We start from the raw sequence: 10,446 nt of genomic DNA, 5'->3' as shown, positions 1-10,446 counted from the left end.
ACCTTTATTCTTGACCACCTAATATTCTAAACAACCTTGAAATATATAGAAGCTTGAACTACATGTTATATTAAAGTTTTATTATTTCATTTGAAGTCTGGTCTTTTAATGCTTCTTATTTTCAAAACTGTAGGTTTAAGACTAGTATTTTTCTGTTCCATATAAAAAGCTTCGTTATGTGATAACGAAATTTGTTTCAAAATTATCTGATTTCCTACAGTTAGACTGCTCGCAGTCTTGAGAAAATATCTCACTCCACATTTATGGGTTGCTGAATGCTACTTGAGGGCTACTAGGCAGGTACAATACATAAGATGAATACAGTTGATGTATTTTTAAATTCAGTGACAATTAAAATCTCAGCTGAATTAAAACAAGCGTCCGTCATATGGATGGATTTAGTAGACGTCATTCTTGTATTTTCTGCATGTATTCAGGGACAGGTTTTTCTATCTCGAATACATGTCTCTTCTTCATTTTTCATGCAGTTTTGAGCATTTGAAATATAGCAATTTCTTAAAGCAAAATCATAAAAAAATCGTCCCATTGTATTCGGAGACCCGTCAAAGCTAATATTAGCAATATGATTGTTTCGTTTTTTAAAGATTTCTAAAATCATGCAAGTGTTTAATTCAAGGTAGTATATATATATATATATATATATATATATATATATATATATATATATATATATATATATATATATATATATATATATATATATATATATATATATGTATATATATATATATATATATATATATATATATATATATATACATATAACAAATGAAAGACAGAAGATGGAATATATATATATGTGTGTGTGTATGTGTGTGTGTAAATATAAAAGTTTTTCTTTTAAAGTTAAAATAAGTGAATATATACGTTGCTAAGAAAAATATTTTTTGATGTATTTCAATACAATTCTATTTAAATGTACTGTTCTTTAAACAATAAAATAATATTAAAAAAAAAATCATTACTACTTTATTTCTTTGCTTAAGAATTATTGTGTTAAAATGCAGAACATTGATTCATGACTTTTGTCTGTATCTACATATAGAGATATATTCAGATTTGCAGTAAAAGAGAAAAAAAACGGGTTTTTTTTCTGTGAATAGTCCTTTATCAGTATTCGAGACAGGAAAATCCTTTAGATACAAACAACCATAGTCGCTATTTCTTCTACATTACAAACCTACACTTCTTTAGTGATACTAATTTTAAACTTCAGTTAAGTTTTCATGTCTATTTATGATTCAAACAAAGCGGAGAACTGGCAGAATGTTTGGCTCGCCCAACAAAATAGTTACCGGTATTTCTTCTGCCTTTCTGGTCTACGTTCAAATTCCATAGAGGTCAACATTGCCTTTTATTTTTTCAGTGTCAATAACATCAAACCTAGTTGAGTAAGGCGATCGGTGTAGTTGTTTTCTCAACCCAACGAATCTTCTGGTCTTGTGTCAACAAAGCAAATCATATATACTTCAAGCAAGTCAATTGTTCTACATTCGTAATTAATTCAAGAATATTTCACACAAACAATTATTTTCTATGTGAATTGGGTGACTAAGTTTATCTCAAACTTTATCAATAAATTCTGTGTAATCATTTGCAGCTATTATATACGAGACAAATATTCGCACGTTAGACTATGATTTTGGTTAAACACATAGAAAAATATAACAAAATCAACAGAAATATCATGTCTCCCCCAACCAATCACATGGAGTCGTCTTTGCTGGCTCGCAGAATCGCTGGTGATATCAATAACGGGGTTTGTAGTGATTTTGCGGAGGGATATTTTGAGAGAGATGTTTGCATTACGTTCGACGATTGTTCATCGTGACTACATGGTAACCCATTGTGCGCGCATGCGTATACGTCGTGTAATGAGTGCCTTTAATGCGTATGTGTGTAAATGTGTTTCTATGAATGACAGTTCGAGCTGTATTGAAAGTATACGAACGCCAGCAACTCACAGTAAACGGTAACGTTTCTTTCTCGAGTCGTGCTGACGCATAAGGGCGGCCGCTTTCCCGGTTTCATGGCTTAAAAATTTCCCATCAGAACAGGACACCGGTCAGTCTCAGGTTTACTCGTTTTTGCCAGCTGAGGGGACTGGAGCAACGTGAACTGAAGTGTTTTGCTCAAGAACACAATGCGCTGACCGGTCCAGGAAGCGAAACCGCAATCTTACGGTCATGAGTGCCTGTAACTTTGCAAAATGGAATAACAAAAATAGTACTAGGCTTACAAGGAATAAGTCATGGGGTTGATTTCTTCGACTAGAGGCGGTGCTCCAGCACGACCGCAGTCAAAATGACTGAAACATGTAAAAGAATAAAGGAGAAGAAAGTATATATGTATGAATTTAGGACCAAAAGGCTTAAGGATGGCATAACTTGCACAGAGTTAATATTAATAAGTACAATTTATGTGTAAGGGAATCCCTTGCCATCCTTAAGTCTCTTGGGCCTAAAACTTTAAATAAATTTACTGAGGTGATCATTTCTTGCAACCATAAGTTTCCTTCTACTTTTATGAAAGTGTATAGAAGTAAAAGTTGATTTAGTAAATAATATTTAGTTTTACGGGCATTTGAAACCAGCACGTTTAAATTTCTATCAACAGCCACCTCTATGTTTAGCAATGAAATAATTCGTTTTTTTTTTCTTTGTCTTCTTTTTGTGTTAGAAAATTTGGACTGATCCTGTGATGGGTTTATCTTTAAAATTAGCTATGTGGCGCTGTATGAGTTTTTTTTTTTGCGTTTGCTTTGTGTGTGTTTTTTGTTCATCTTGCTGAGGAGGTCATTGCCAAGATGCACTTTAAATTTAATCGAACCGCGACAGTGAACTCCCGAAATGGTCATAGGTGTGTTTGAATTTATTTTGTGGAATTATTTTTGCTCCTGGATTTTACCTACCTTAATTTTAAGAATTGAACTTTTTGGACGTACTCTTGTGAGAGGTAAGTAAAAAAAAAAAAAAAAAACTTTTTTTATAAATATATTTAGACGATTTATATTTTATTTCATCTTAGGTTTTTTTAGGTTTTTAGTTGCATGACGCACTTAAGAAATTTTATGAAAGTTTAGTCGTATTTACCTTTTTGATATGCCGTTCTATATTTTTGTATTTTATTCACATATATATATTTAGCTTCTGTGTTTTTTTTGTATATGTATATGTTTATATGTTTAAGAACCATGTTAATATTTATACATGATGAAATGTTAGAGGAATGGCGTTAAATATAAAGTCGTTGACTCGAATTTGATGTTTGTTCTATAATTAATGTTTCTTTATCTCTGTCTAAATATATTTGAGACTTTTTTGCAGTCCTATAAACCCTTTTCTTTCTATAAAAGGAGACAAAAAAAATCTTGTGTGTTATATATATATATATATATATATATATATATACATACACACATGTTGGAGCAGGGAGAACGGGTTTCGAAACCACGCTACCCTGGCTTGGTGAGCAGGCAAAATTTTTCCGCACACATTTATGTGCACTCACACCCACACACAAACACTCACATATATGTGTTTGTGCGTATGTTTGGTTGTTGTCATATATGTCTAAGTGTGTATGTGTTTGGATGAATACATATACACGTCTATGTTTTTGCGTATTTCTAAGTTTAAAGAATGGTAAAAGTTCGTTTAAAATCGGACTTCGGCTCTCACGTTATTTTGCCCAGAGCGAAGAAACTTATTTGCAAGGTTTATTAGAATTCTCAATTGTGTGCTATTAATACATTTGCTTTTTCTAGCGTATTTATTCGTGTGCCATAAATGTTAGTATCAAATAAAATTAAATACCTGTCCATGTCCCATATTTTGATAGATTCACAGATGTTAACACTTTTATTTTATTCCTACACAAGATTGGATGTGAATATCCTCTTACATTTCTCTGATAGGAAAATCATGCAACTCGACATTCGCATTCCTTAAAGCTAAACTATTTGTTGGGATTCATGCATATTCGATTCCATATGGTAGTCACAATATGTTTCATGTTACTACGAGCTAGCAAATTAGCTTTGTGATTTGTAATTAATAGGTGTATAGGTCTCTAGATAATGCAGTGGAGAATTGGCCTTTATCGTGATAATGGCTTTTACAGCATCATTGGATACCCAGTATTTATAGGAATCATCATAGTAGCATTTAAAATATACTATTATTATTAATATTATAAAAGAGAGCCGTGATAATATTTTCATACTTAATTCATATAAATGTTTACGTGATACAAGTTCAGAATTTACGAATTATCTTCTGTTGTTAGGCAAAATAAAGCAGGTAGAATTCAGTTTGTAACTTTCTCGATGTTTGTGAACAGAATAAAAACCCACTTCCTACAAATAACTAATATGAAATGTATATCTTAATGCATTATATCTAGTTATAACCTCTTGCATAACATGTTCACTTTCTTCGCATAGAGGGCAAGAGACATTTACATTGAATCTAGCAGAGTGAATCTTCTTGTTCAATTGACTTCATAAATGTCATGTAATACATTGTTTTAAAGGAACACCATTTTATACGTAGATACACATCTAGATACACTATATCTAAAAACGACAAAATTGTCACCACTTGCACATCATTAATGATATCTACGTCCGTACATGACTGAGATTCGTCCACGCATCTAAAACTGAATTCAGAGTGGAAATAATGAAATTACATTCCGGTTGCAGAGAGGAGAGTGGTTAATTACATTTAGTGTTAAGGGCCAAAGTAGAGATATCATGGCGGGAAAAGTTAGTACACATTCAATGACATCTCCAAACGGTTGTCAGAACAGTAGAGGTTAATGTAGTGTACTTACAAGAAGCTGAATCTCATTACATGAAATGTGTACGTACGTGGTTATGTTTATATGTGTTCCTGTGCATCTGCGTGCATTTGCATGGTTTCTTCTACGTTTCTGTATGCGGTGGTGTTTCTGTGAATGTTAATGTGACTTTGTGTATAAGTGTTCCATTTCTATTTAATATATAACTTACATATCTGTGCCCAAATGTGTTTACAACTATAATCTCTGTGCAATCTTATAGTAATCCTCGGAAAAATTAATTTAATTGAATTGGGTGCATGCATACTTGAAAGACACAAACACTTACACACACAAACACACGTTGTGATATATACTTACAAACATATGAAAATACATATACATACATGTATATATATATATATATATATATATATATATATACGTGTCTGTGTATGTATATATATATACATATAAATGCACATATGCTTAGGTAATTTATATACATTATATGTATGTGTGTGTTTGTAGTTGTCCATTATTAAGTGCTGCACTTTGTGTGTGTGTAAGGAAACAAAGACGAGAATATCCTATCTGCCGAGATACAAAAATATAAAACCTACACATCTTCCAAATAGCCTCTACTCCCACCCTCTCCTTCCACTCAATAATGCTTCAGATCACTTATTTCTATCTTCAATCAATCATCGATAAATTGTATACGGTATTGCAATTTCTTCCATGATTCTTTACTCATTCCAAAGCATACTTTGACATTTATATTGATAACTTGCGGAATATCTCTGTATAAATTTTGACATTGAATTCTACGTTTATCATTGTTTATCAGTATTAACCCTATGAAAAGAAGTATGTCCGAAATGACCCTAGCTTCCTCTGTAGCACTAAGCCAATTCTGACACTACCACCATAACAGAGTGGTCATATATTAATTGAAAATAACGGCCAGTATCAGATTAATGTCTGGCTGGCAATGTGAGGTTTTGCTATTTACTGTGAATTGGTTGGTCTAAAAGCCAGTTGCTGTATTTTTTAGAGAACACCCGCTGAACACCGGTACAAGGTAGCACTGCCATACATTGCAGCTAATTATCTTGTTAGAAAGTAGGGAACACGTTCGATAAATCGGTCCTGGTTCTGGATTGATCCAAGAATAAGCGATCCCAGCAACAAATAAAATGCTAAGCGACCAACCAGAGTATTTTCTTTCAGGAATACTCACACTGCATTTGAAAAGTTTATTGCAATGTACAGTAAATTGCAAATATTATCTGGATCACTTTATTCGGACAGAACTTATGGGATGACCTGAGATATATATATATATATATATATATATATATATATACGTCGGCCTTCTTTTAATTTCCGTGTAGCAGATCCACTCAAAAGGCGTTGGTTGGCAAGAGACTACAGCAGTAGACACTTGCCCAAGGTGCTACGTAGTGGGTCTGATCTCAGAACCGTGTGGTTGGGAAGCAAGCTTCTTACCACACAGCTACATACACACACATATATGCATGTATATATATATATATATATATGCATATATCTGTATGCGTGTGTGTGTGTGTATATATATATATATATAGTTTCAAAAAAACAAAGTGAGGACGTGATACGGATAGTGTTATTGGACGCTACATTTTACTACCGATTTCAGTTTTTGCGACTTTTTTCAACTTTGAGTAAAGCATGAAAAAAAATACTAAATTCTGGAAAAATTAAATGAAATGTTTTTTTTTTCAAATATTTCCATAGTTTTCAAATTCAAGGGACATTTTCCTTTTTTTTTCAGTCTCTCTTTCTCATATTTTTACTCCTGTGAATTCTAGCAGCAGTTAGTGGAAGTTTGATAGGAATTCGTGTCTTTGATTGTTTAAGCGGCAGTAGTAGTAGATAAAGGAGGTGGCTAAGAAGAAGAAGAAGTATGTGGAGTGGTATAACAGAAGTACGATGTTGGTGGAATCCTTTTAAATGGTCAAGTGACCCATTTTCGATGGAATAGTTCTGACTGGAATCGCTCTGAATAAACTCGTTAATATTTGCATGTGTGTTATTCTAAGGTCCTGGTGATAAAGTCATCTCCCCCTCTCGTTCTTCCTTCTGTTGTTCTTCGCATCTCCCCTTCAGTACTATATCTCCCTCTTCCTCCCTGTCTCTCGTTGCTCATCTATATTCTACTTCCTCCCCTTTTTTTCTCTCTCTACCACTCTTTCAACTTAACCCTCGCTGGTCACGTGTGTCCGGCTTCTGCCTCCTTTTTTATCTTGGCTACTGCCAAGCCAGGACGAAGTTCTTCTCTCCCCCTTCCAGTTCGTCTCATCACAGCGTTCAGTATACATATATATATTTTCACGTCTGGCCTTATTAGCCCTTGTTGTTTATTTCCACTGTTTCGTTTTCCTGTCATGTTATCTGTTCGCCACGATATTCCTCCGCACTACAAATTTAATTATTTTCCGAAGGAAGAGCTATTCTAACAATGCGTCCTGCCCTAACTCTTCGAAACATTTAGTTTTAGAATGGTGGTAGCTGCTGAAGGAAATGTTCTCAATGTGGCCTGTGTGTTTTCTGTACTCTGTTTATGTATTGTTTTTCATTTTCCCCACATTGTTGTGACGTCCTGTACCCAGATATACATCTATATATACATGTTGATGTATGTACATACATGTACATATATATGCATATACTCACATATTATTTGTATTATATATATATATATATATATATATGTATTTTTGCATATATATGTATATATGCACATGCAAGTGCCTGTATCTATGTATGTACGTATGTATATATATATATATGTACACACATATATATGTACACACACACACACACACATATATATATATTGACTTATAGTCATAAACACACACTCACACACCCATATATTGTATTACTAACAATTTCGGCCTAGCTTCACAAATTAAATTTAACACCTGCTATTTGAAGTATTATTCCAATTCAAGGTATACGCCCAGTAAAAATAAGTTGTTCACACTTCACGCCTCTCCTTTAACAACGGAATAAACACAGGGAATTAGAGGCACCTGGATGCGCCATTTCCGCCTCTATCTATCTATCTATCTATCTATTTATCGCTCTCTCTCCCTCTCTCTCTCATTATATGAAAATTGCTGGAGTAGAAAACACTATTTTTAATATCGATTGCCGTGTGAAAGTAACATTAGATTTGTTATCGTCTTAATTACTGCTATCGCTGACAACATCATCATCGACATGGTCGTCAGCACGAGATTAATAATCACAATAACCCTGATGTTCGACATAGTTGACGTCGGCAATATTATCATCATTATCATCACCAACACTACGATCATCATAATCATCATCATTCCCGCTTTCTTTTCCTGCCCGTCTTCATTCAACTTCCTCTCCTCTTCCACTTCCTCCTCCTTCTCCCCATCTCCTCCAACCCCTTTTCTTACCCTTCCCGTTCCTTCTCTTCCTTGTCCTCTTCCTCTACCTCCTCTTCCTTCTCACCTTCGTCAGCCTCCTCTCCCTTGTCCTCTTACTCTCCTTGCGCTTCTTTGTCGTCTTCCTTCTGTCCCTCCCCTTCCCTGTCCTCCTCCTCTCTCTCTACTTCCTTTTCCTTTTCCTCTTCCCTCTCTTCCTTCTTCTCCTCCACTTCCGTTTTCTCCTCCTGTTTCTTCTCCTCCTATTCCTTTTTCTCCTCCACTTTCCGCTCCTCCTCTTCCTTTCCCCCTTCTTCCTACTCCTCCTCTTTCACTTCTCCCTCCTGGTACACCTCTCTCTTCTTCGCCATCTTCTTATTGTCCCTCCTTCTCTTCCACTCCCCTCCTCCACCTCATCCTCATCAGCATCATACCTTTCCCTCCATACTCGTAGTTGTCGTACACATCATCTTAAAAAAAAGCATTAACTTCATTCTTGTAATCGTCGCCATTCTCCTCATCACCATCATCACAATCCTCGCCGCCTCCCCCTGCTCTTTCTCTTGCCCCTCCTCATCATCATCATTGTCATAATTTTGGGCAGCAGTACCTGTAGCGAGATCATCTCCAGTATCACCTTCAGCATGTATTCCATGTTTCATAGGTAGACTCACTTGTTGCTCCTAAATTTCATCGATGTTTTTCTGAAGAGTAAGTGTTTCTTGAATGAATAATGTACTGAGGATATTGAATTATGTACTGAATTGAGCGTTTCAAACCTTAAGTATTTGTTTGGTTTCTTATTTCTAGTGGTGAATGGGAAGAAATGTATCTCCAATGCCCTAAAATGGCTAGAAACCTTACATAATTTAACTCTGTAAATAAAACTAATAATCTAAATCGTGGTTAGAAATATAAATAGGGGCGTATTTCTGTGTGTCAATGATCATTTTATCAGTTTTCATATTAGTTCAATGATCACGTACCACTTACTGCCAAACGCAACAGAAAGAAAGATGCGAATGAAGAACTGCATGCGGAAGTGAGTGTCTGAGAAGGAATTGAAAAAAAAAAAGTAAAAGAATTGGATATCATTGTTCAATGCATGACAACTGGATGGCATATGCCAATAGGAAATGTCAACTGGAATAAATCGTATCCTCAAAATAACATATTTAACAAACACAAACACACATACACGGAAACACGCATGTATATTTAATGCATACGCACACACACATGACATATTTTCATTATAAATATTCATATGCGAGCCTGTACATATACGCATTAACACATACCTAGATACAGAAATACATACCCATACATACATACATACATACATACATACACCACTGGATATACTGCATTGATAACAAATAATCCCTGGAATTTCAACGTGCATGAATTGGAGTTCTTCAAGTAAAACTGAATATTTCCCTGCATTCTGATTTACGATGTTGGTAATAGTGCTGCCTGAGATCACCTCTCGTAATACTGAGTCCCTTCAAATCTGATTATATATATATATATATATATATATATATATATATATATTTATATATATTTGTGAGTTTCGAGTGAAAATCATCCGCGCGGGTACCGTTGTGACTCTCAGATATGCTCCAGGTTACGGCTAACCACATCAGTTAGTATTTAACATAGTATGACTACTGTCGATTGTTACTCACACGTAAATTCCTCCGATCGGTAATTCCGTGTTCGCTTCTCCAGATAATCTGGTTATATGATATAACGATATATAATATGGTTATTGTTCACCCTCAAGTTTTATTTCTCTAATTTTATAATTTCAGACAATATATCATGTTGTGTGTGTGTGTGTTCTTCAAACACAGTCTATACATGTTTCTTTTTCAATATCTCTACGTATTTTTATGATAACTATGTTTTCAGGAACACGTAACTCCAACACACTATGCAACGCAGTATATTTTAAATAATAAGCGGATATATATATAAGCAACTAGCAAAGGTTTCTTCCCTAAAGAATAATTTGTTGAATTTAATTATAATCATTGTAAACAATATTGAACCCCTCCACCTACACACTCTGTCAACTACACAGAAGTATATTTCACCTGCTTGATTTCTTTAATAGGTTCCTGTGCAAATATGTCACATATGAATTCTTAAATACACATAGCTATAAATTTGCATACGTATGCGTGGC

At 34.4% G+C, this 10,446-nt stretch overlaps 1 long non-coding RNA gene across 1 annotated transcript in view; it reads left to right on the top strand.

Moving 5' to 3' along the window:
• Window positions 1–861: 861 nt before the first annotated feature.
• Window positions 862–10,446, top strand: part of LOC149131375 (uncharacterized) — a 10,731-nt gene continuing 1,146 nt past the window's right edge. The window contains exon 1 of the long non-coding RNA XR_016237921.1: window positions 862–2,976. This is a non-coding gene — a long non-coding RNA (uncharacterized LOC149131375). The remainder of the gene's footprint in view (window positions 2,977–10,446) is intronic.

The sequence above is a fragment of the Octopus bimaculoides genome, chromosome 22 (assembly GCF_046866305.1).
Source record: "Octopus bimaculoides isolate indiv1 chromosome 22, ASM4686630v1, whole genome shotgun sequence".
Taxonomy (NCBI): Eukaryota; Metazoa; Mollusca; class Cephalopoda; order Octopoda; family Octopodidae; genus Octopus; species Octopus bimaculoides.
This window is presented reverse-complemented; position numbering and strand designations above follow the sequence as displayed.